We start from the raw sequence: 23,955 nt of genomic DNA on the forward strand, positions 1-23,955 counted from the left end.
CTAAAACTAGGTGACATGTCAAACATTTTCACTTCATTTTCCATATTCTCAAACTCCTCATCTTCTCTAACACTTCCTCCATGAAACAAACAGACTAAACAATCCATCTACAAAAGCATTTGAACAAAATACATCAAGTCTTCCAAATCATTCTAATGAATATAAAATATACGTAGTAACTAAATATAACCTAATATAACTAACTAACTATATATACTAAATGTAACCTAAACTACATATAAACTAAATGTAACCTAATATGTATACTAACTAGTATATATATACTAAATGTAACCTAATATATATACTAAATGAAACCTAAATGTAGCCTAATATATAAACTAAATGTAAACTATATATACTAACTAAATGTAACCTAAACAAACTAGGTAAATATAAACTAATATAACTAATTTACTATAATCTGTACATTAAAGCTCATATGATCTAAACTAACTAACTAAAACTTACACATACTAACTAAATGATGCCTAAACCTAAACATATAACACATGCAAATACATGTACACGTACAAATCGAGGGCAGACCATAAACACAACTTTCTAAACATATTCAATTGACCAAAACTATCTACCATTACAAGCAAAAATTTGTTCAAACCCTAGGTGCCTAGGCTAATATTCAAAACCAACCGTGAAACAAGCAAAGAAATGGGGAAATATCTTGCCCTACTGCTAGGGGAGGAGGTGGGGGAGCTTCTTCACTGAAAACACTGCCGAAATCTGGTGGGGGAGGCGGCCGGTGGTGAGGACTTGCACGACAGCGGCGAGCTCTGCCAGAGGAGGAAGAAGAGCAGGGGAGGGAGAGGAGCCCGTGCGTGGCTCTGTATCCCCCTGCCGGGCCTGATACGCCGCTGCCACGTTAGCTGGCAGCCTGTCGCACCAGCCTGCTTGGCGCGGCCAAACGGGTTAGTTTTGGAATTAAAATTCTGGTGGGATTAATTTTAGAAACTGTTTTTAAAAAGCATTAAAAATAAAAAAAATTAGCCAGGTAGTAACTCTTAGTTGTTTATGTAACTAAATAATACTGATTTTGGAACCTGGACCGTCTCTGCTGCACAACTTTCCTTTTAGTAGTGCTCGTAATCTCGTATGAGTGATACTGATACACTCACGTTTTTTTCTTGAGAAATCTGAAGATAACGATTCCCAAAGGCTACGGTTCAATTGATAATGTGATCGCGCTTATTGTTTCAAACCAAAAGGACAGAACTCTTTTCAGCGAGGTCAATCATGGTGGAACTGGGCCGGCCCATAGAGCTTGTGCGCAGCTAGGCTGTATTCCTGAGAGCTGGTCTATGGTTAAGTTTTTGGACCATGTCCGGGCCCAGCACTGCAGGGTAAATGTGTGAGTGGTGTTACTGATTTCTGAAAGCCCTTAATAAATTTGGAACTATGGAATGTCCCACTGCCAGTGTAATGGTTAAATATCTTCCAAAAAGGAATATAGGCTCACTGATTATATATTAGACGCGTGATTCTATATCTTCTAAAGATGTGATGCCATTTCATCACATGCGTGTAGATTGAAATGCATCTATGATGTAGGGATGGAATTCGGATCGGATTCGCATGGAATCAGATCCGGATAGCACTTTTTACCACATTTTAAGTCAAATACGATTACGAATTCGGATGTTTTCGAAGACGAATACAAAACGAATGTCTCGAATTCGGATATCCATCGGATATTTACTCGGTTTGAAGATAACATTTACCTATTTTATTTGTTGATGGTTTTTAATAACAAAACTTTTATACAAGTAGAGATTAAAGTATGAGTACCTAACTAGTGCAAACAAAAATCACTCATGAAAATATTACATTAATTAATAATTATTTGAAATAGTGCAATCTATGAAAAAATAATATATGGATAAATATATATTTCAATAAATATAAACATTTATTAATGAATAATAAAAATTGTATAAAAATGTTTTTATTAATAAATAGATAAACTAGAGTATTTAAAAATAAAATTAATATTCACATATATTTATTATTAAATTTAATGACATTGGTCACTAAAATTAGAGATAAATTTTAAATAGTTTTATGGGTACAATATTAGTAATAATAAAATTAATATAATTAACTATTAGTTATAAAGATAAATTTTGAATAGTTTTAATGATATACTGTCATTATTAATATTTAAAGTAACATCATTTATCATTAGTTATAGTGATAACTAATAGTTTCATATGGTCGGATACGGATGGTGTCGGATATTTTTTAATACGAATGTGGAATCGGATAGAGAAAATTAAGAAAAATGAATTCGGATGTATCCATTTTAGTACCACATTAAATTAGGATATGAATATGGATATCCATATTTGTCGTTTTAGTGGATAAGGATTCGGATAATTCAGATATCCATTTCCACATTTCCATCCCTACTCTGATGAGTGGCGTTCCCAGATCTATCCTTGTTGGAGTGCCGCTCAAGAAAGATTCCTAGTGTTCTTACAAGTATCCTCATATACCTATGGACATAATGGGAGGCGATGCGCTCGATCCACGACCTGTTATTTAGCAACAATATCTCTCTACCACTGTACCACGCACTCATTTCGGATTATATATAATATGCTATCTTTTTATATGAATATTTCGTAATTTTATATTAAATATTTTGGCTACTAAATGAATTTAAATGAAAAAACTATTAACTACAAAGTTTTAAATCTTGTCAAGTACTACAACTTTGGTATAGGATGTATCTTTCATATGAGATTGTTTAAAAAATTCAAAAAAATTGAATCTCAAAATATATGAATTTAAAACAAATATTTAAGACTCTAAAAGACTTCAAATAAAAAAATTGTCAACAACAAACCTGCAGCCCAGGTCGGCCACTACAACTTTGGTATTAACTATGTGAACATTCAAGATCACTTAGGAATACTAAATTTTGAATTTCAAAATCTATAAACTTAGAACAAATATTTGGGACACTAAACGACATTAAATAAAAAACTTATCAGCGACAAAGTTATAGATCGTATTGAGAACTATAACTTTCATATAGACCATATCAACATCCGAGATTATTTGATAATTTAAATTTTAAATTTTTAAAATCTGTAAACTTACAACAATATTTTAGGATCATAAATAATTTCAATTCAAAAACTTTTCAACTACAAAGTTGTAGATCCCGTCGAGAGCTAAAATTTTGATATAAATTCTATCTTCATCCAAATTCATATGAAAAGTTATGAATTATTTTTTTATACAATCATTTACAGAGGCGAACATCTTAAGACGTCCGCCTCCGTAAATCGATTTTAGGAGACAGATGTTTAGAACGGCCGCCTCCGAAAATCATCGATTAACGGACGCGGACGTCTTATGTTGCCCGCCTCCGAAAATTAATTTATGAAGGCGGACGTCCTAAGACGCCTGCCTTCGTTAATCGATAATTTTAGGAGGCAGTCGTCTTAGGATGTCCACCTCCGTAAATAATTTTTGGAGACAACCATTTTCCTAGAGCCGCACTGACCATTAACGGAGGTGGCATCCTATTGTGCCCGCCTCCTTTAATGGCTGTGTAGTGTCTCGCAAAATTATTTGTATAGTAGTGTGTGTTGGTGTGCGTGGGTTATGTGTGGCATGTGTTTGGGTGTGTGATTAGATACTACAACTTGTACTGCGAGTTCTAACAAATAAAAAACATGTTATTATTGATTAACCTCTCGCCTCTGCTTGGCTACTTAGAAAGCGCTGCCTCCCACCACTAACCAAGAGACGGCGGCCCATGGCGGTGTCGCAAAACAGGCTCGTCACTACTAGGCCCAAGCTTTGTAAGGCCAGCTAAGGAGCTATTAAAGAGGCAATTGGGCCAGCTGCCTCTACCAAACTGCTTCTAGAAGATTTCTAGGGATGGTTGCCTAGCCGCCCCTAGAAAACAGATTTGTAGAGGCGATACTAACACCAGCTGCCCCTAGAAATTGTTTTGTAGAAAGCCAAACCGGCCTCTGCTGCCTCGTGGTCCTCTAGGTGGGGTGACAAGGGACCTCCGGTGAGGATATTGCCCACCCAAAGCCTAGGCATCACGAGCGGTGTGCTGGTAGGTTTGATGGGAGCGCTGATGATGGACATGGTGCAAAGGGATGATGATTGATGGCAAGGAAACCCTGGTGGAGATGCTCCAGATGTAGACTGGCGGGAACGGTGATAGGGATGGGGCTTCAGGACTGGTGATGGGGGTGCCCTGGCCGACCAACTAGCCCTGCTGCTGGTGAAGAAGCCAGTGATCGGCAGTGATGGTGATGCTGAAGACGATGAGGAGTTTGATCTTGATGATAGAGGGGAGGGCTCGGTGAGGAAGTGGCTCACCATTGCCTATTTCTACTCTGGCCTTCCCTACAATGTCAAAGTTTTGTTTACTGAGATGAGCCACGCTTGGGGCTTGCAAGACACCATGGAGGCATGGGCTCTCACGGAGAATCGCTTCGTCCTTGAATTTGATTCGAAGAAGTTGTTCAAGTTCATAACCAATGCAGGGCCCTCGAGGCATAGGGGTGACACCCTCATAGTCATTACTATAGAACTGTACTTCCCTACCGGCCTATCACTACCGGTTTCTAAAAACCAGTTGTGATCTACTCTTCACTGTCGATTTTTAGATTCAAAACCAGAAAATGATTGGAGGTCCCCAAAAATCGGCAGTGAAGTCACATATCACTGTCAGTTGGTGGTATTAACTGATAGTGATGTCATCAGTGCTAGTTCTTGTGTTGAACCGGCAGTGGTGTTGTTCTATCACTGCCAATTTTTCTTAAGCCAAGAGTGGTGTTGAGCTATCACTGCCAGTTTTGCTTGAACCGGCCATGATAGTGCACAGTAAAAAAGGTGTCGACCTCCTCCTTCCCCCTCCCATCCTGAGTAGTGCACACTCAGGAAAGCAAGGAGCGTGTTCCCCTTCCTCCATTATTGCGGCCGCTCCTCACCAAAATGCTCAATGAAGGTCTTGGATTTTCATCCATGGGCATAATCTTCTTGATTTAAGGTTAGTAACAAGCATCCATTTCTTTAAATTTGTAGCTTTCCAATTGTATTGATGGCTAGATTGTTTGATTTCTCATTCTAGTTATTTCTCCATTTTAGAGAGCAATTTTTTTGGGTCTCGAGGAAGGCATCCAAATAGTGGTGAATCAATCATCCAAAATGTTGGTGTCTTGAACCATTTTAGTTCTTAGCAAATTACATGGTGGTTTTGAAGATTGTTAGTATGTGATGGTGGTTTTCATTAGGGTACCAATTTCAATTATGATGAGAAAATCCATTGTTTGGAGCTATGATTGTTGTTAAAATTTGATGAGAAAATCCATGTGACACCTAGAAACCCATTGTTTGGAGCTATAATTGTTGTACAATTTTGATGAGAAAATCCATGTGACACCTAGCAACTCATTGTTTGGAGCTACAATTGTTGGGCTTGTGCAAACTTTTTCTCATGGCACCATATAATTATTCTCCCCAAATTTATGTGCAGAGATGGTTCGAGGTTGGATGTACGGTCTTGCATCTACAGACATGCGGTACTTGGTGGGTATCAGCACCTTCATCATGGCCGCCGTAGCGGATGCTGGGAATGGACAACTCGTATTTTGCCCATGCAAAGATTGCATTAATCTCAGGAAATTTGCTAACGTGGAGCAGATACGATGTCACTTGATTACCAGGGGGTTTATGAAGGACTACACTATATGGAGTAAGCATGGGGAGGGTGGTGAGAATGTTCCACAAGAAACCTTCCATGATGTCATCATGACTGACGACGTAGCTCCCCATGGGTCGATTCCTAACGAGGACACGGGTGTGAACACGCAAACTGTGCCTACCAATGATGTGTATAGGAATACGTTAGCTGACGACACTGAGCATAACGACGATGGCATGTCCCAGCTCCTACATGATGTAGAGAGAGGATTCCTTATTGCTAGATAGTTGAAAAAGCTAGAGATAATGAGAAAGGATGCGAAGACACCATTGTATAAGAGTTGTCTAGTGAGCAAATTCAAAGCTGACATCATGCTATTAGAGTTCAAATCTACTCACAGATTGAGCGATAAAAGCCTCAATGACTTGCTAGGTATAGTGAGTGTAAGGAAAATGGACCCTTGGCCCATTTCAGCTTGGTTTTGGTGTTTGATGATCAACATAACCAAATTGGACTAATGTATTTGCAAGTGTTTGTTTTGTAGTCTAATAGGGTGCAAGAGTGGCTTGGACTTAGGCTAAGTGGTGATTCGGGTGATCAACACCTCAAGCAAGACATTAGAAGCATTGTTGAAGACCTAAAAGACCAAGAAAAAGTCTAAGACACAAGATGGAACCAAGCCGGATGTAAGGATCGTGAAGAAAACAAGTCCAGGAAGGGTTTTGAGAGCATCAGACAGGACCGAGGGCATTGGACAAATCCAATGGCTAACCCTAGCCACCAGCAAACGACAGAGGGCATCGGGCAGAAGGAGGAACAGGGCATCAGACAATCTAACATCACTATTCATTCAGCGCAACTGGTGCACAAGGCATCGAATGAAGCCAGTCCATGAGCATCGGATAAATTGAAGCTGTGTCCGATGGTTAGTAGGGCGGTTCCAGAGAGGGTGTTGGGGCATCAGCCAAGTCCGATGAGGAGCATCGGACAATACTCTTTTTGTCCGATGATAGTACAACCCCAACGGTTGGGCAATGGCTAATTCTGACATAGTAGCCGTTGTGAGACATCGGACAACACTATTGTGTCTGATGCATCGGACAAAGACAGTGTTCGTGACTGTCTGGAGTCGACGTGGCTCTAACGGCTAGTTCTCACCTTGGGGCTATAAATATGGGCTCCAACCGGCCATTTGAGAAGAGGGGAAGCAAGAGGAAGATACTAGAGTGTTGATACACCACATTGAGGCTCTCCATAAACATAGGGCTTAAAGAATCACTTGGTGATTAGCGTAGGTGCTTTGCGAAGTGCTTAGGTTAGTTAGACCATGCTATATTGCGCTTGCTCTAGGTTTAGGCCTTGATGTAGACTAGGCCCGATCTTTCGAAAGGTATGATAGCGTCGATTGGTGGAGACTCGACATTCACGATCTAGGCTTCGAACCAAGACTGATTCAGACCCCCGCAACCGTTACACCACTGCTCCGTTGGTTATCAACCACGCAAACGCGATTGACCTCGCCGAGAAGGCTTTCCTGCAAGCGAATCGAGAACACAAGCAAGAACGGGATAAACGCAATCTGAAATTGCAAATAAATATGAGGCTTATGATAATGAGAAAGAGTTCAAGTCTTTATTCAAAAGGACTAATCGCCACAGGCGAACAAGATCAAGAACTGGGGCCCTGGTTCACAGCAAGCGGCCTTGGCGGCGACAGTTGCAGCAAAACGACGTCTGTTTCACGAGGAAATCAAGAACTAAACAAAACACAAACCCTAAGGAGAGCGACGGCTGCTATTTATAGAGTCTTGGGCGTCACCCCCCCTGGACGCGCCCCCTAATGGACCCAAACACGATACACGGTCCAACGGACCAAAAGACGGTGTCGCAGCACCCTGACAGATTCTGGATGCTGACTTGTTTCGATGATTTCCGTTGATTCCGAAGGTCTTTTGATGTGAAACGACTTGGATTGGCTTCCTTATCAAATTAGCTTTCCAACCATATGTGGATCGTCGAAAACGGAGTCCAGATGCGTCCTGGGTGACCAGTTTAAGGCAGACTGGTCCTGGAGACCGAGGCAGACTCGAACTTGAGTTGCTTTGGGCCTCCACCTCGAGGACTCGATCCGAATTAGCCTCGGACCTCCTTCTTGACTTGGACACCCTTGCTGGACTCCTACCCCTCCATACCATGTGCCAAACATGGTCATATGCATGGGTGTCATGTCCTCATCATCCTCCCCTTCTTGACAAAAAGCCGTCATCGGCGTCGATTGTGCTTGAAACTGATCCTGCACAACATAAAGGAGAACGGGGTTGCGAAAACAAAGGGAACTGAAATAATTGTGAGAAGGAATGTGACCATGTTTCCAAGTTTATAGCATGTCATCTCGCATAAAAATTTTAGCAAGCATGTAGACTCCATGATCCGAATACACACGATGTATGTCAACACTATCCTACAAAAGATTAGAACTAACCAAAGACAATGCTGGAATAGATGGTCTAGCAGACATAGGTAGCAACCAACAATGGTCCCCTTCTTGTAAGTGAACTTGTTTCTTTGAGGAACATGAGAAATTGTTTGTATTATTATGGCTGCCCTCTAAATGATCATAATCTTGTACAACAAAAGGAAAATTCATATTACTACGAATGTATACTCGATGTATCATATATTGTCTCTTGTTGTTATATTTGCCAATAACATGATATGTGTGTTTAGAAAACCAAGGAAAATCAGCACATTTAAAAAGGCTCTCCTCCAAACAATCTAGGTTACACAAAACATCAAATTCAATGTAACCCAAAGTATGTAAAGAAGACAACAGTTTGAGCTCATCTATTTTAGTAGCAATATGAATAACATGTTTATTTCTAGCACAAGTGACTGGTTCCAAAACATGTAAAACTGAAGCATCATCAACCAATGCATCTTTATCACAAGGAACATCAAGCAAATTATCATGGAACAAAGATAAATCAAGATAGGGTTCCACTAACAATTGCTCTATGATAGCATGGTTTGTGGACAAATTTAGTACATTAAGACAATTTTCACCTTCCGTGAGTGTAGCACCATGGGCATTACCTATGTTTTCAGTAGGAGTAATATGTGCATTGTGAAGTGATGGTTCTGAATTTGCATATGAGGTTGTGAGCTCCTCATTTTCTTCCATGTCATCCTCTCGCTTATGTACATTATCCTACAGAAGGTTAGTCATAGCAAGAGAAATAATAACAGACTCTTCCTCTAAATGGTTCACCTCATCATATGAAGTCAAAACAGGAGGTGGATTAACAAAGGTTTCTCGCATAAGAAGTTTCATATCATTCCAAGTTTGAGGTTTATTAGAAGGATCTAAAGACTCCCACCAAGATAAAGCAGAACGTCGCAAAACACTAGCTGCATTTTTACCTTCCTCCTTGGACACATAAAGCGAGTAGCAAAAATGTTATCGATGGCAATTTCCCACTCCATGTACTCATCAGCACCTATACCATCATAAGTCGGTGGATACGAACAACCTGTCATTGTTAGAAGACAACAAAAGACAACACAAATAGTATTATCCCTACCAACTACTTAGGTTGTGGACAAGGAAAAACAAGGCACTCAACTCTCAAGCGTCTTACCACGGTCTTATAAATGTTCTTACCAAAGTAACAGGCGGAGCAATCGGTCGGTGACTGTGATACCGTTGTAGCTTGAGTGTAGCAGTTGCAAGACGAACCTGTACTTGGTTAGAAGAAAGTGGAGCTTGGACAGACACAATATAGTAGCAAGGAATAGAAAAATTCGCAACTGAATAGCAAAGCTGAATAAGTATCCCAAGTACTTGTCTTAGTTGCTGGCCTACTCACGTTCCAAGTACCAGATGTATCAAGTGATGTGAACAGCAAGAATATGATTAGGAACAAGGTAGAAATCAGCACACGCAAACACAGCTCAAATGGCGCTCTCTATGTGCTCCTCTAGAAATTGTTCCTCTTTTGCCCCTCTCGTTTTCTATTTTTTTTGGGCTGTTGTTGTTTTTTTGAGAAATTTTAACTTTTTCTTTTTTTGATATTTTTTCTTCACTTAGGAGCACAAAAGAAGTAACCATAGAAAATATGAGCTTAAACAAGTGAAAGACGTGGCCTGTGGAATTTCCAGAAGACGTGCTCGAAATCGACAAAGACCTTGTGACCACGAAAAGAGGATCTTGTGACCACTTTTTGACCAAAATAAAAATCTCCGACCCCAAGAGTACGAGGGATGGACGGATTTAAAAATTTTTTTTATCGATTTTGATATATGGAACGTCAAAATCCGAGTTCATATGCGAAAACTAGACCAGTTTTACAAACGCACTCCGAATTAGAGGACAAAACGGGAACAATGCGCGCAAAATTGATCACGACAGCAAGGATTTGATGGAAATAGTGAAGACAAGTGCAACAAATAAGATGGTGTGGACTAGGATTTGATGGATATAAAGGAATCACAGCAAGACTTAAAGGTGTTCACGGATTATGATGAAAAACAAAGGAAAAAACACAAACTGGACTAAAAAACGATCTAAAACCAGCAACCAGAACTTGACCTAGGGCACAAACTCAACAATGCGAAATAGAGACGAAATTGCATGGCACAATGAGGCTATAGGACAGGAAATATGTGACGATGTATATTTTTTTGGCTTTTTGTGGACTATAGGTAATGCAAAAACAGTAACAATCTAAAGGGGAAACAAAGTTATACCTAACGAGCAACAAGGTCTCTGATACCACTTGATGTAGACTAGGCCCGATCTTCTGAAAGGTATGATAGCGTCGATTGGTGGAGACTCGACGTTCACGATCTAGGCTTCGAACCAAGACTGATTCCGACCCCCGCAACCGTTATACCACTGCTCCGTTGGTTATCAACCACGCGAACGTGATTGACCTCGCCGAGAAGGCTTTCCTGCAAGCGAATCGAGAACACAAGCAAGAACGGGATAAACGCAATCTGAAATTGCAAATAAATATGAGGCTTATGATAATGAGAAAGAGTTCAAGTCTTTATTCGAAAGGACTAATCGCCACAGGAGAACAAGATCAAGAACTGGGGCCCTGGTTCACAGCAAGCGTCCTTGGCGGCGACAATTGCAGCAAAACGACGTCTGTTTCACGAGGAAATCAAGAACTAAACAAAACCCAAACCCTAAGGAGAGCGACGGCTGCTATTTATAGAGTCTTGGGCGTCACCCCCTGGATGCGCCCCCTAATGGGCCCAAACACGATACACGGTCCAACGGACAAAAAGACGGTGTTGCAGCACCCTGATAGATTCTGGATGCTGACTTGTTTCGACGATTCCTGTTGATTCTGAAGGTCTTTTGATGTGAAACCACTTGGATTGGCTTCCTTATCAAATTAGCTTTCCAACCATATGTGGGTCATCGAAAACGGAGTCCAGATGCGTCCTGGGTGACCAGTTTAAGGCAGACTGGTTCTGGAGACCGAGGCAGACTCGAACTTGAGGTGCTTTGGGCCTCCACCTCGGGGACTCGATCCAAATTAGCCTCGGACCTCCTTCTTGACTTAGACACTCTTGCTGGCCTCCTACCCCTCCATACCATGTGCCAAACATGGTCATATGCATGGGTGTCATGTCCTCATCAGGCTTAGTGTTTAGTGAGGTTTGCATACATCAAGAGAGAAGGTGCTTGCGTGCACCGTAGTTGTACATCCGCGGGGCTTGTAGTCTTGCGAGATCACACCAACTGCTTTTGTGGTGTGCCCGCCATCGTGTACCAAGGGAACAAGGCCCATGGCATTTCGGACGAAAACTTGATAGTGAAGACAGCAGGGAGCGGTCCACGAGAGGCTTGCCGGAAGGCACATTAGAGACCCACTTGCGTGTGGGGAAGGCCCGAGGCTATCCACGGAGTTACCTGACCGGGAGCTTGGCCCTCGCGTGGGCATCCTTGCGAGGGGCTCTAACGAGGATTAGAGGGAAGCTTGCGTGCTTCTCAATACCTCGGTAAAAATACCAGAGTCGTCGACAGGAGTTTGCATCTCTACCTTACTCTTTAGCTTCCACATTTAAATTTCTACCTTGGGTGTGTGCTTTACCTTTCCTAGCTTAGTTGATAGGATTGGAACCTAGGTTGCATAACTCTTTTGTGGTAGAGATGGCAACACACTTAGCAAAATCTTAGTAGCACATATAGATAGTTTACTTATTGCATAGGTTTTGCTAAGGTTGGAATTAGAGGACATAGTTAGAGAAGACTTTTAAGTTACCTAATTTGGGCCCCCTCTTAGGCGTCATGGTGCCCTAACAAGTGGTATCATAGCTGGTTGGCTCAATTTGGACCTTTGGCTTCACCGCCATAGAGCCAACGCTAGTTAAAGAGAGGGAAGGATGAATACCTCTAGGCCTTTGCACTTTGACGGCACTAACTTTCCCTTTTATAGTGCTAGAATGGTTTGCCACCATGAGGAGATCAACTCAGGTGTTTGAAATGATGAAAATGAAATTCATCTTGCTAGAACTAATAGTTGCTTGTTTGAATATGATAATCAATCCTCCACCTCCTCCTCTGATGTTGATGAACTTATACAAGGAGTGGAGAAGTTGATCCACAAGTTGAAAGCCCAAAAGCAAAGAAAGAAGGCATATAAGGCCAAATCATGCACCACCAACAAGACATAGGATGATTCATCTAGTGAAGATGAAGCCGAACACAAGAGGTGCGACCACAAGAAATCATCATCAAGCTCTTCTCACATGTGTCTTATGGCACAAGGTAACATCAAAAGCTCATCCTCTAGTGAGAGTGATAATGATGATGATGATGACAAGCCTTTTTATGAAGAACTTGTGGAACAAGTCCAATTCTTTAATGATATATGCATAAAACAAAGAAAACAAATTAGTGAACTTAAAAATAAGTGCACTAAAGCTAAATTAAAGAATTGCGACAATGCTACCGATAAAGAGCTTATGTTAGTAATTGATAATCTAAGAATAAAGCTAGATAGCTCACAAAATGCTAATGAAAACTTGCTCATTAAAATGAAAATCCTTGAAGAACAAAATAATGAGCTAGCTAGCAAACTTGAAGCTATCGGTAGCACCCTCGAGGCACCTAAAAAGAAAGCATTAATCTTTGATATGCCTAAAAATGATGCCTCTACTTCTTGCATTGATTTAATTGAATTAGACTCACCCATATGCGACAAAGCTTGTGTTGAGAATGTCATTGTAGATTCATGCATACAAGAAGTAGCAATGGAAAATGAGCAATTAAAGTAAGAAGTGGCTCGCCTCACCAAGGACTTGGTTCAAGTAAAGGGCAAGACCAAGCAAACCCAACCTCATCAAGTTAACACCACTAAGGGAGTGAAGAAGCTTGATGAGGGAGCAACCGTGGTTTGCTATGTATGCCACAAAGAAGGCCACAAGTCCTATGAGTGCAAGGTGAAGAATGGGGGAGAAAAGAAAAAAGAGAAAAACAAAAAACAAGCAAGCAAGCTCTCCATCATCTACACCAACAAGGTGAACAAGAAGGCCACTACACCATACTTGTTGAAGAAGAAGAAAAATGACAAGTGGTGGCCATCAAGGTGTACATGCAAGCCAACCAAAGAGGGGCCAAACAAGTTTGGGTGCCAAAGGAAATTATTTCAACCATGAAGAGCACCAAGAAAGTTTAGATCCCGAAGGGGAAGTGAGAAGTCCAATGGACTTCGGGGAATTTGGAGACTTGGCAAAGTTGGGATGCATATCGTGGGGTGCATCATATTGGATCATGCCATTGCCAAGTGAGTTAGTGAATACTGTGGACCCAAATTCCCCCACCCATGTTAGGTAACTAGATTTTAATTCATACAATTTCAATTAGCATCTAATTCCTATCATGCTTAGGTTTGCATTTGCATGTTTAAATCTTTATCATGCATACACTAGGTAAATCATATGGTAGGATTGCTTGGTATCACTCTTATCCTTGGAGCAAACCTACATGGTTTAAAATGCTTAGGAGCACGACACGTAGCTCTAGTTTAAAATTGAGTATCTTATATGTGCCAAAGTCCAAATTATAGATGATTCACCCCTAATATCACACACAAAATGATCCCCAAAATTCAAGTGGCATCATTTAACAAGTGATATATGACCTTAATAGTCAATGTGCATGTCTCCTACAAGTATGCTATGCTTGCATGCACACACTTAGGGGGAGGTCACTCTATAAGGGGGAAGCTTTGAGACTAACACCCTTTACAAGTTTATTATGTGTGTAGTTGTCTCATTGCAAGGAAAATGGAGTCCTAGAGATAAGCACCACAACTTTAGAAGATCACCATTTACAACAAGTGGTGTCAATCCAATTGGTCTCTACATGTGGTATCACTAAACCGATGTCATTATGTTGCATTTCAATTGGTACTTTTATGCTTTCTCCATATATTATACTCCCTCTGTTCCTTAATATAAGCCATATAGATTTCTAAAGAAAATTCCAAAATATAGGTACGTATCAGCTCCCACGCCGATTAGTTTGGAAACCTTCCCACCGTACATAACACATGCCCCAACCAATCCCTTAGATTTAGAAAGCAATCTGATTGGAAGAGAGAAGATGGCCTGATTTTTCTTTTTTTCCTCGGTCTAACATCATTCCCCAAGCCATGCGTTAATATTGGTGCTAAAAACTATATGGCTTATATTAAGGAACGGAGGGAGTATAGAATAAACTCCTTTGAGCATTAAATTATCGGTTATGCATATTCTTTGCCATCCATGATATGTATGCATACACTTAGGGGGAGCTTAGTCCATGTAATGTGAGAGTTAAGTTTTGTGATCAATTCCTGTCCACATACAAAGAATCACAAAATTTGACCCTCCCTTGTGCTACTAATATCTTCCTTTTTGGAGTTTGATTCCAAAGGGGGAGAATTTGAGGGACCAAAAGCAAGCCCAACCCACAACAAATACCAAACAAATACCAAAATCAAAAATTCAAAAATTTGATTAGGTACAAGGGGTATTGTATGGGGGAGAGTTCTATTTGGGAGATGGTCCAAGAAAGGGAGGAAGTGGATTATGGAGTTAGGGGAGGCTTAAGTCCATAATGCCACACAAGGGGACAAATAGCAAGGGCAAGATAAGTTTTAGTTGTAGTTTACATGTGGTATCTTTTAGCATCATATAAACTTGCCTTCACATTGCATCCTAGCAAGTAGATAGTTTTTAATTTGTGGTATCTATTATTATTTGTTTGTTTTGGTCGTGTTGTCATCAAGCACCAAAAAGGGAGAGATTGTAAGGAAAATGAACCCTTGGCCCATTTTAGCTTGGTTTTATTGTTTGATGATCAACATAACCAAATTGGACTAATGTATTTGCAAGTGTTTGTTTTGTAGTCCAATAGGGTGCAAGAGTGGCTTGGACTTAGGCTAAGTGGTGATCCAGATGATCAACACCTCAAGCAAGACATTAGAAGCATTGTTGAAGACCTAAAAGACCAAGCAAAAGTCCAAGACACAAGATGGAACCAAGCCGGACATAAGGATCGTGAAGAACACAAGTCAAGGAAGGGTTTTGAGAGCATCGGACAAAACCGAGGGCATCGGACAACGAGCATCGGACAAATCCGATGGATAACCCTAGCCACCAGTGAATGGCAGAGGGCATAGGACAGAAGGAGGAATAGGACATCGGACAATCCGACATCACTGTTCATTCAGCACAGCTGGCGCACAAGGCATCGGACGAAGCCAGCCCATGAGCATCAAACAAATTGAAGTTGTGTTCGATGGTCAGCAAAGCGGTTCTAGAGAGGGTGTTGGGGCATCGGACAAATCCGATAAGGAGCATCAGACAATACTCTTGGGTCCGATGACAGTACAACCCCAACGGTCGGGCAATGGCTAGTTCTGACACAGTAGCCATTGTGAGACATCGAACAACACTATTGTGTCCGATGCATCGGACAAAGATAGCATCCGAAGACTGTCTAGAGTCGGCATGGCTCTAATGGCTAGTTCTTAAATTCGGGCTATAAATATGGGCTCCAACCGGCCATTTGAGAAGAGAAGCAAGAGGAAGATACTAGAGTGTTGATACACCACATTGAGGCTCTCCATAACCATAGGGCTTAAAGAATCACTTGGTGATTAGGGTACATGCTTTGCAAAGTGCTTAGGTTAGTTAGACCACGATCTATTGCGCTTGCTCTAGGTTTAGGCCTAGTGTTTAGTGAGGTTTGCATACCTCAAGAGAAAAGGTGCCTGCGCGCACCATAGTTGTACATCGGCAGGGCTTGTAGTCTTACGAGATCACACCAACTGCATTTGTGGTGTGGCCACCACCGTGTACCAAGGGAACAAGGCCCGTGGCGTTTTGGCCGAAAGCTTGATAGTGAAGATGGCGGGGAGTGGTCTAGGAGAGGCTTGTCGGAAGGCACATCGGAGTCCCACTTACGCATGGGGAAGGCCCGAGGCTATCCAAGGAGTTACCTGGCCAGGAGCTTGGCCCTCGCGTGGGCATCCTTGCGAGGGGCTTCAACGAGGATTAGGTGGAAGCTTGCGCGCTTCTCGGTACCTCGGTAAAAATATTAGAGTCATTGATGGGAGTTTGCATCTCTACCTTACTCTTTAGCTTTCACATTTATATTGCTACCTTGGGTGTTTGCTTTACCTTTCCTAGCTATGTTGATAGGCTAGTTGATAGGATTGGAACCTAGGTTGCATAACTCTTTTGCGGTAGAGATAAAAACACACTTAGCAAAACCTTAGTCACACATATAGATAGTTTACTTATTGCATAGATTTAGATAAGGTTGGGATTAGAGGCCATAGTTAGAGAAGACTTTTAAGTTGCCTAATTCAATGCCCCTCTTAGGCATCACGGTCCCCTAACAAGTGGTATCAGAGCCGGTTGGCTCAATTTAGACCTTTGGCTTCACCGTCGATGAGCCGACGCTAGTTAAAGAGAGAGAAGGCTGAATACCTCTAGACCTCCACACTTTGACCGCACTAACTTTCCCTTTTATTGTGCTAGAATGGCTTGCCACCTTGAGGAGATCAACTCGGGTGTTTGGAATGATGAAAATAAAATTCATCTTGCTAGAACTAACAATTGCTTGTTTGAATATGATAATCAATCCTCCACCTCTTCCTTCGATGTTAATGAACTTATACAAGGAGTGGAGAAGTTGATCCACAAGTTGAAAGCCCAAAAGCAAAGAAAGAAGGCATATAAGGCCAAAGCACGCACCACCATCAAGACATGGGATGATTCATCTAGTGAAGATGAAGCCCAACACAAGAGGTGCGACCACAAGAAATCATCATCAAGCTCTTCTCACATGTGTCTTTTGGCACAAGGTAACATAGAAAGCTCATCCTCTAGTGAGACTAATAATGATGATGATGATGATGACAAGCCTTCTTATGAAGAACTTGTGGAACAAGTCTAATTCTTTAATGATATATGCATAAAACAAAGAAAACAGATTAGTGAACTTAAAAATTAGTGCACTAAAGCTAAATTAAAGAATTGGGATAATGCTACCAATAAAGAGCTTATGTTAGTAATTGATAATCTAAGAACAAAGCTAGAACCAATCATAGCACCTGGCCAGTGACCCTTTGGGTCGAACTAGAGGACTGTCAATACTATGTGCTTCAAAAACATTGGTGGAGAGGTAAGGCACCTTTGGTTTGGTTTGAGCACAGATGGGATGAATCCTTTTGACATGGTTAGAACCAATCATAGCACCTGCCCAATGACCCTTTGTATATACAACCTTCCACCTTGGCTTTGTATGAAGCGGTCGTACATCCAAATGCCACTACTGATCCAAGGGCCAAAACAACCTGGAAATGACATTGATGTGTTTCTCAAACCATTGATAGATGAACTAGTAGAGATGTTTCAAGTGAGTGTCAAGGATGTTTGGGACGAGTACAAAAAGAGCATGTCATGATCAAGGGAATAATACTCGCTACAATAACCAACCTGCCCGATCAAGGCTGCTTGTCTAGAGAGAAGACAAAAGGATATACTGGATGTGTCGAGTGCTTGGACGAGACCACTACAGTATTTCTAAATAACAACAAGAAGATGGCTTATATGGGGGTTTCTACCTATGGATCACCCTTACCGTAGGAACAAAAGTGCATTTGATGGGACTATTGAGAAAGATGGACCACCGGAATATTGATATAGAAAAGATATACTTAAAGAAGTAAGCCACTCAAAGTTGTTCTTGGGAAGGGGGAAGGGGCTGTACCAGCGCCACTTGATGCTCTATGGCAGAAAAAATCAGTTTTCTAGAAACTACCTTACTGGGCACTATTGAGTGTACGTCACAGTCTTGATCCCTTGTACATTTCTAAAAACATGTGCGGTAAGGTGCTTAACACCTTGATGAACACTGGGGAGTCAGTGAAGGATTCACTCGCAACACGCTTGGACATGCGAGAGTTGGGAATCAGGAAGGAGCTGCATCCCGTAATTCTTGAGGATGGCATGCTAGAACTTCTGGTTGCATCATGGACCTTGAAAAAGTCAGAAAAGGAAATGCTCTGTTCTTTCTTCAATGACACGAAAGTCCCGATGGGATGCTGTGCTAACCCAAAGAGGCTAGTGAATATGAGAGAACTCAAGTTTAACTATGGATGTATGAAGGCCCATGACTATCATGTCATTATGACTCAGCTGCTCCCAGTTGCCCTTCGTGGCATCTTCCCCGACAAGGTCCGTGGTCCAATCTTAAAACTTTGCTCGTTCTTCAACGTGATCTCAGAAAAGGTAATTGATGTGACCAAGCTAGACCAGCTACAGCGGGACATAGCTGAAACTCTCTACCGGCTTGAGATGCATTTCCCACCGATTTTCTTTGATATGTCAGTGCATCTACTTGTTCATCTCGTTGACCAAATTAGAGCCCTTGGCCCAATGCACCTACATCATATGTTTCATTTTGAAAGGTTGATGAAAGTTTTCAAGAGGTACGTTAGGAACAAATTTAGACCAGAAGGGTGCATGGTTGAAGGATGGACAACGGAGGAGGCCATTGAGTTCTGCACATATTATCTGGAAATCAATCGGGTCGGAGTTCCAGAATCTTGTCACGAGGGAAGACTAGGGGCAAGGGAACTATCAATGAGAAATCTATCATAGTAGATGACGCTGTTGCTTTCAGAAAAGCACACTTCGCTGTTCTCTAGCAAGTTGAGGATGTGATGCCATACATTAACGAGCACAGACAGTCATTGCAAACTTAGCACTCGAGGCATTCGTAGGCTTGGCTTGACAAAAAACATAAGCAGGAATTCGGAGACTGGTTTCGATGTCGCTTGATGGGAATAGTGACCGGTTCTCAGCTGGATCTCTAAGCCCCTGGACCTTCAACTACATTGCTGAAGTACCAAGGGTATGACATAAATGGATTTACATTTTACACAAAAAAGCAAGATGGAAAGAGCAGCTACCAAAACAGTGGTGTTCGTTTCGATGCCCAGGACGAAAACGGCAACATGAAGGGGACATACTATGGATTCATAGAGGAGATATGGGAGCTAAACTACGATCGATTGAAGGTCGCTCTTTTTCGGTGCCAGTGGGCCTAGCTCGGGTATGTCCATACCGACAAAGATGGTTTCACTACCATTGATCTAACCAAGACCGCATACATATACGACCCCTTCGTCCTTGCAAAAGATGTAATGCAAATCTTCTATGCAGGGACAATGAGACAAAAGGCAAACTACAAGTAGTCATGCAAGGGAAGAGGAAGATTGTCGGTGTCGAAGGAGTGACGGACGAAGAAGACTGACAGAAAGTTAGATTATGATGTAATATTTATTATGATGTTGTATCGGTAATCTCCACTTAATATACTTATATTTTGTGTCAATCTAATTTATTAGGCTACTTTTAATTTAATCTCCACATACAAATTTTATTATGTGTAGTTGTAGTGAAGGATGCTGCACACAAGAGGTACTAGAAAAATATTTGCAAAATTATTTATAAATATATTTAATACAAATATTTTGTGGAAATATAATATAATACTATCACAAAAAGTGAATAAATATAGTTACATAAAATAAATATAATTGTACTTAATTTAATTTAATAAAAAATATTGCTGCCGGCAGCATTAGTACTGCTGCTGGCAGCCATTAAAATGGTGCCACATCACTGACGGTTTTCACTTGAAACCGCCAGTGATGTGGCTCATCACAGGCGGTTTTAACTGCAAACCGCCAGTGATGTGAAAAATGGCATGCATTTTAATGGTGTCACCTCTGATCAGCAGCAGCATATGCACTGCTCTCACCTACACCAACAGCATATGCAGGCTTCCACCTACCACGACACCTGACATTTGGCTATAAAAAGGGGAGGACACGCCCCAGGAGCAGCTCCACAACCAAAATCTCCAGATGTTTGGCTATTTAGAGGTATCCACAGATATGGGCTCTCTCTGCGAGAAAGCCCTCCACATATAAATTTTATTATGTGTAGTCAGCAATGATGCACACAAGAGGTGCTAGAAGAATGTTTCTGAAGATAGCGTCACGCAGGAGCATGGGGACGCTAGGTGTCATGCTCGTGCAACGTAATTATTGCATGGGCTGATCGCGAGGTTGACGGATCCATCCAATCCGGTGTGCTCTGGACTGTCTGTCCGGAGAGGCATTGGTTCATCAATGCCCAGCAGCTGCCCCCGTGGTCTCCATAAGGCGTAGCTCGTCAGCCATCTCCTGCCTCTTTTGTCGCCTATTGGACCCTAGTTTGGCGCCAGAAGAATGTTTCTGAGGTGGTTAACTTATAATGTATTTGTACACTTCCATTGTAACATTGACATAGTCGGAAAAAAGGTCTTTGTTATCGTATATTTTATTTTAGTGTAAGGTCTTTGTTATCGTATATGTAATTTTATTCTAAGGCTTTTTAATTTGTTATCTTGCGTTGTATTTCTGTACTCTCTATATATATTTTGATGTTTGTTCAACGTAATATCAAACACATTTATTGCTGCATGCATGCAGTGTCATTTTATTGCGTCATGCATGCAACGTCAGGAGCATCAGTGACGGGTTTTCTTTTAGAACCGCCAGTGATACTGCCCATCACATCACTGGCGGCTTTATTCAAAAACCGTCACTGATATAGTAGTATAGATTGTTCACACGTTGATAGACCTCTTTCATAGTTTTATGTGACAATACGAAAGATGTATCAAAATATGAACAAATATATACTACAATATCATCAGATGGATAAATGACCAATATAAAAGTTGCAGATCTAGATGTGCTCTACAACTTTGGTGTTGATGACTTTTTCATTTGAGATCATTCACTATTCAAAATTGTTGTTTGAAGTTGTCAAAATTTAAAATTCAAAATTTGAGTTCTCCAAACAAATTCAGATGGAGAAATAAGAAAAATAAAAGTTGTAGATCTTGATGTGATCTACAACTTTCCTGTTGATGACTTTTCATTTAAGATCATTCACTATTCCAAATTGATGTTTGAAGTTGTTAAAATTTGAGTTCTCCAAACAAATTCAGATGGAGAAATGAGCAAAATAAAAGTTGTAGATCTTGATGTGCTCTACAACTTTGGTGTTGATGACTTTTTCATTTAAGATCATTTACCGATTAAAATTATTATTTGAATTTCAAAATTTGATGTGGAGAACAAGTGTGGTTTCTCTTTTTAATCTATGTATGAAACTTGTAACTAGTCTTTCTCCCTCATACTAACTTCAAATTTGATGAATTTTTTTCTAAAAGTTCCTAAAATCATGCTCTATGAATGTTTGGTGTTCTTACTGTTTTTTATGTTGATGTTTGTCGGTCATTTTATTTCTCAAGGAAATATGGAATGATCGTTGTGAAACTACCTTAGGAAAAATGACTCTCATACTTCAGAACTTTTTGAACAAGCAATAGCCTACATATATGTTGTTGTGGAAGAGTTTCAACAAATTTTAAACCTATTTCATATTTTCAATCATTTAAATCAAGGGAAAATTGGTTTCATAGCATCCAAAGATCATGAGATTCGGAAAATACCACTCAAATATCACGGCCATGTGAAATACCACCGAAAGAATGATCAGTTATCCGAAACTACCATTCCGTCATGGTTTGACCTAACGACGTGAGTCCACCGTTGCTCCTCCTTTCTTCCCACGTGAGCACCGGTGGAAATCCTATCCCCTTCGTCTTCCTCAGCTCCGGCGTAGGTGGATCCACTGTAGAATGGAGTCCTGACAGATCAGCACAGCCTCTGGCAAGGGATCCGGCTGAGCTGGGCGGTGGCGAGCCTCTTAAATGTCTTGTAGCTTGGGCGGTAGAGCTGTCGTGCCTTGCTATGGACACGCTGCAACCCTCATCGGCGGGCACCCGTGCCTCTTCGCGCGCCCGGCATCAAGGCCACGGACCCTGCGACGTCCTCAGGACCATACCCGGGGTGGCAAGCCGACGCCGCAGCAGTCCGCGCTCCGCCCCAAATTCTACGCCAACGGACTCGACGCTCGACGGGAAGGATCTCGTCCTTCTCAGTAGTACGCATGCATCTAGGCATCTTGCTCGCTCTTTTCTTGCTTGCATGGAACTATGGAAGGTAGCTAGCTGATCAGACCCACGAGGCCACGAGCAGACACGATTATGCAGCTGCGCACATGGTTAGGCTGGCGGCGTGCTTATTAGCGTTCTTCCTCCAGGACCAGCTCCACAACTTCCCGCGGCACGCGTGCGAGCTCTGCAAAGGCGGCTGTGGCACGCGCGCAAACTCGACCAGCCGGGAGGCGACGGTGGTGCACGTGCAAACTCGGCCAGGGATCGGAGGCGGCAGCGCACGGGCTAGGGGAGCTCGGCCAGGGCAGCGGCGGCGGTGCATGTGTGAGCTAAGCTGAGGAGGAGGCGCTCGCGTGTGAGCTCTGTCCATGTCCGGCTCGGGTAGCTCTTAGTTTTTTTTTTTTTTGCCTTTAGATGGGCATGATTCGACGGTGCTGACGCTGTTACCTTCAAATATGACGGAATGCTACTTTGAGATAACGATTCCATCTTTTAGTGGTATTTTATGTAACAAAGTTCTTTCGATGGTATTTTCCGGATCTTGTGATCTTTCTATGCTATGAAACCAATTTTCCCTAAGTTGAATGGGGTGCCAAAGATTTGACCGGCTGAAGGTGTAAGTGGGAGCTGTCCATGGTTGAGAAGGTTGTTTGCATATTTGCTCTAGAGTTGTTAGCTGGCATGGGTGGCGATGGTTATAGACTCTGGATTTCTGCTTGTAGTATCGCGAGTTGATGTCTCAATTCGGCTGCTTGCTGAGCTGCGGCGATCGATCTTTGGCTAGCCTCAGCGGCTTCCATGAGTTTGTTTCTTTCTTGCTGAGCTCTCGCGAGGTCCGCGTGCAGTTGTTGAAGTGTCTATTCTGAGTTCACTTCTGACGGCGGTTGCTGTTCCGTCGAAGGTTCTTGGGCACCGGGGTCTGGTTGGCCCTCAGGTTCGGGCTCTTGGAGCTCGGCAGCCCCTGTGGTCGATGCATAGGTGCTTCGGGCATTGCGCCTGGTTCTGCCCCAAGCGGACCTCGCGAAGGCCCCACGGTGGGCGCCAATGTTGGCCTCGTGATTGCACACCGCAACCCGGAGGACTGATACAGAGGCGATCACGCCAATATGGGCAGGATGGATGTACTATGAGAGTGAAAAGTGTCTCCCCCATTATGGTTTCGATCTGCCCTTTTTATAGGCACAGTTACACATGTTTATCAGTACAAGATAGCCCCTGGACAGCCGAGGTCTATTCTCCGGATATTCTCTTTTACATAGAGTCATTACACATGGGCACCCTGGTCATTTTTCCACAATTGTCTACCTACCCCTATCCGGCCTTACCCTTCTTGGGCCTGCGTGGGGGCCCAGATCGTCTCCCGCTTATTTTCCTCTGCTGCCTTCAACTGTGCCTCACGATCAAAGGCCACGTACTTCCGAAGAACTCGATGCCATCCTCGCCTTGCGTAGCTTCCTCGAGCCTTCACGAAGATACCTCTCAGAGCCTTCGATCTGGGAGCGGAGTCTTCCATCTCCAAGCTTCCTCGTCTGGAACCTTCGCCGTGCTCGTGGATCCTTCGGCTTTTGCCAACCTTCGACGTGCGAAGCTTCCCTCGTCTCGGACCTTCGCCGACCTTGTGGAGCCTTCGGCTTTTGCCCACCTGATCCTGCAACACGCTTTAAAAGGGG

Source organism: Miscanthus floridulus, chromosome 14 (genome assembly GCF_019320115.1).
Source record: "Miscanthus floridulus cultivar M001 chromosome 14, ASM1932011v1, whole genome shotgun sequence".
NCBI classification, from domain to species: domain Eukaryota; kingdom Viridiplantae; phylum Streptophyta; class Magnoliopsida; order Poales; family Poaceae; genus Miscanthus; species Miscanthus floridulus.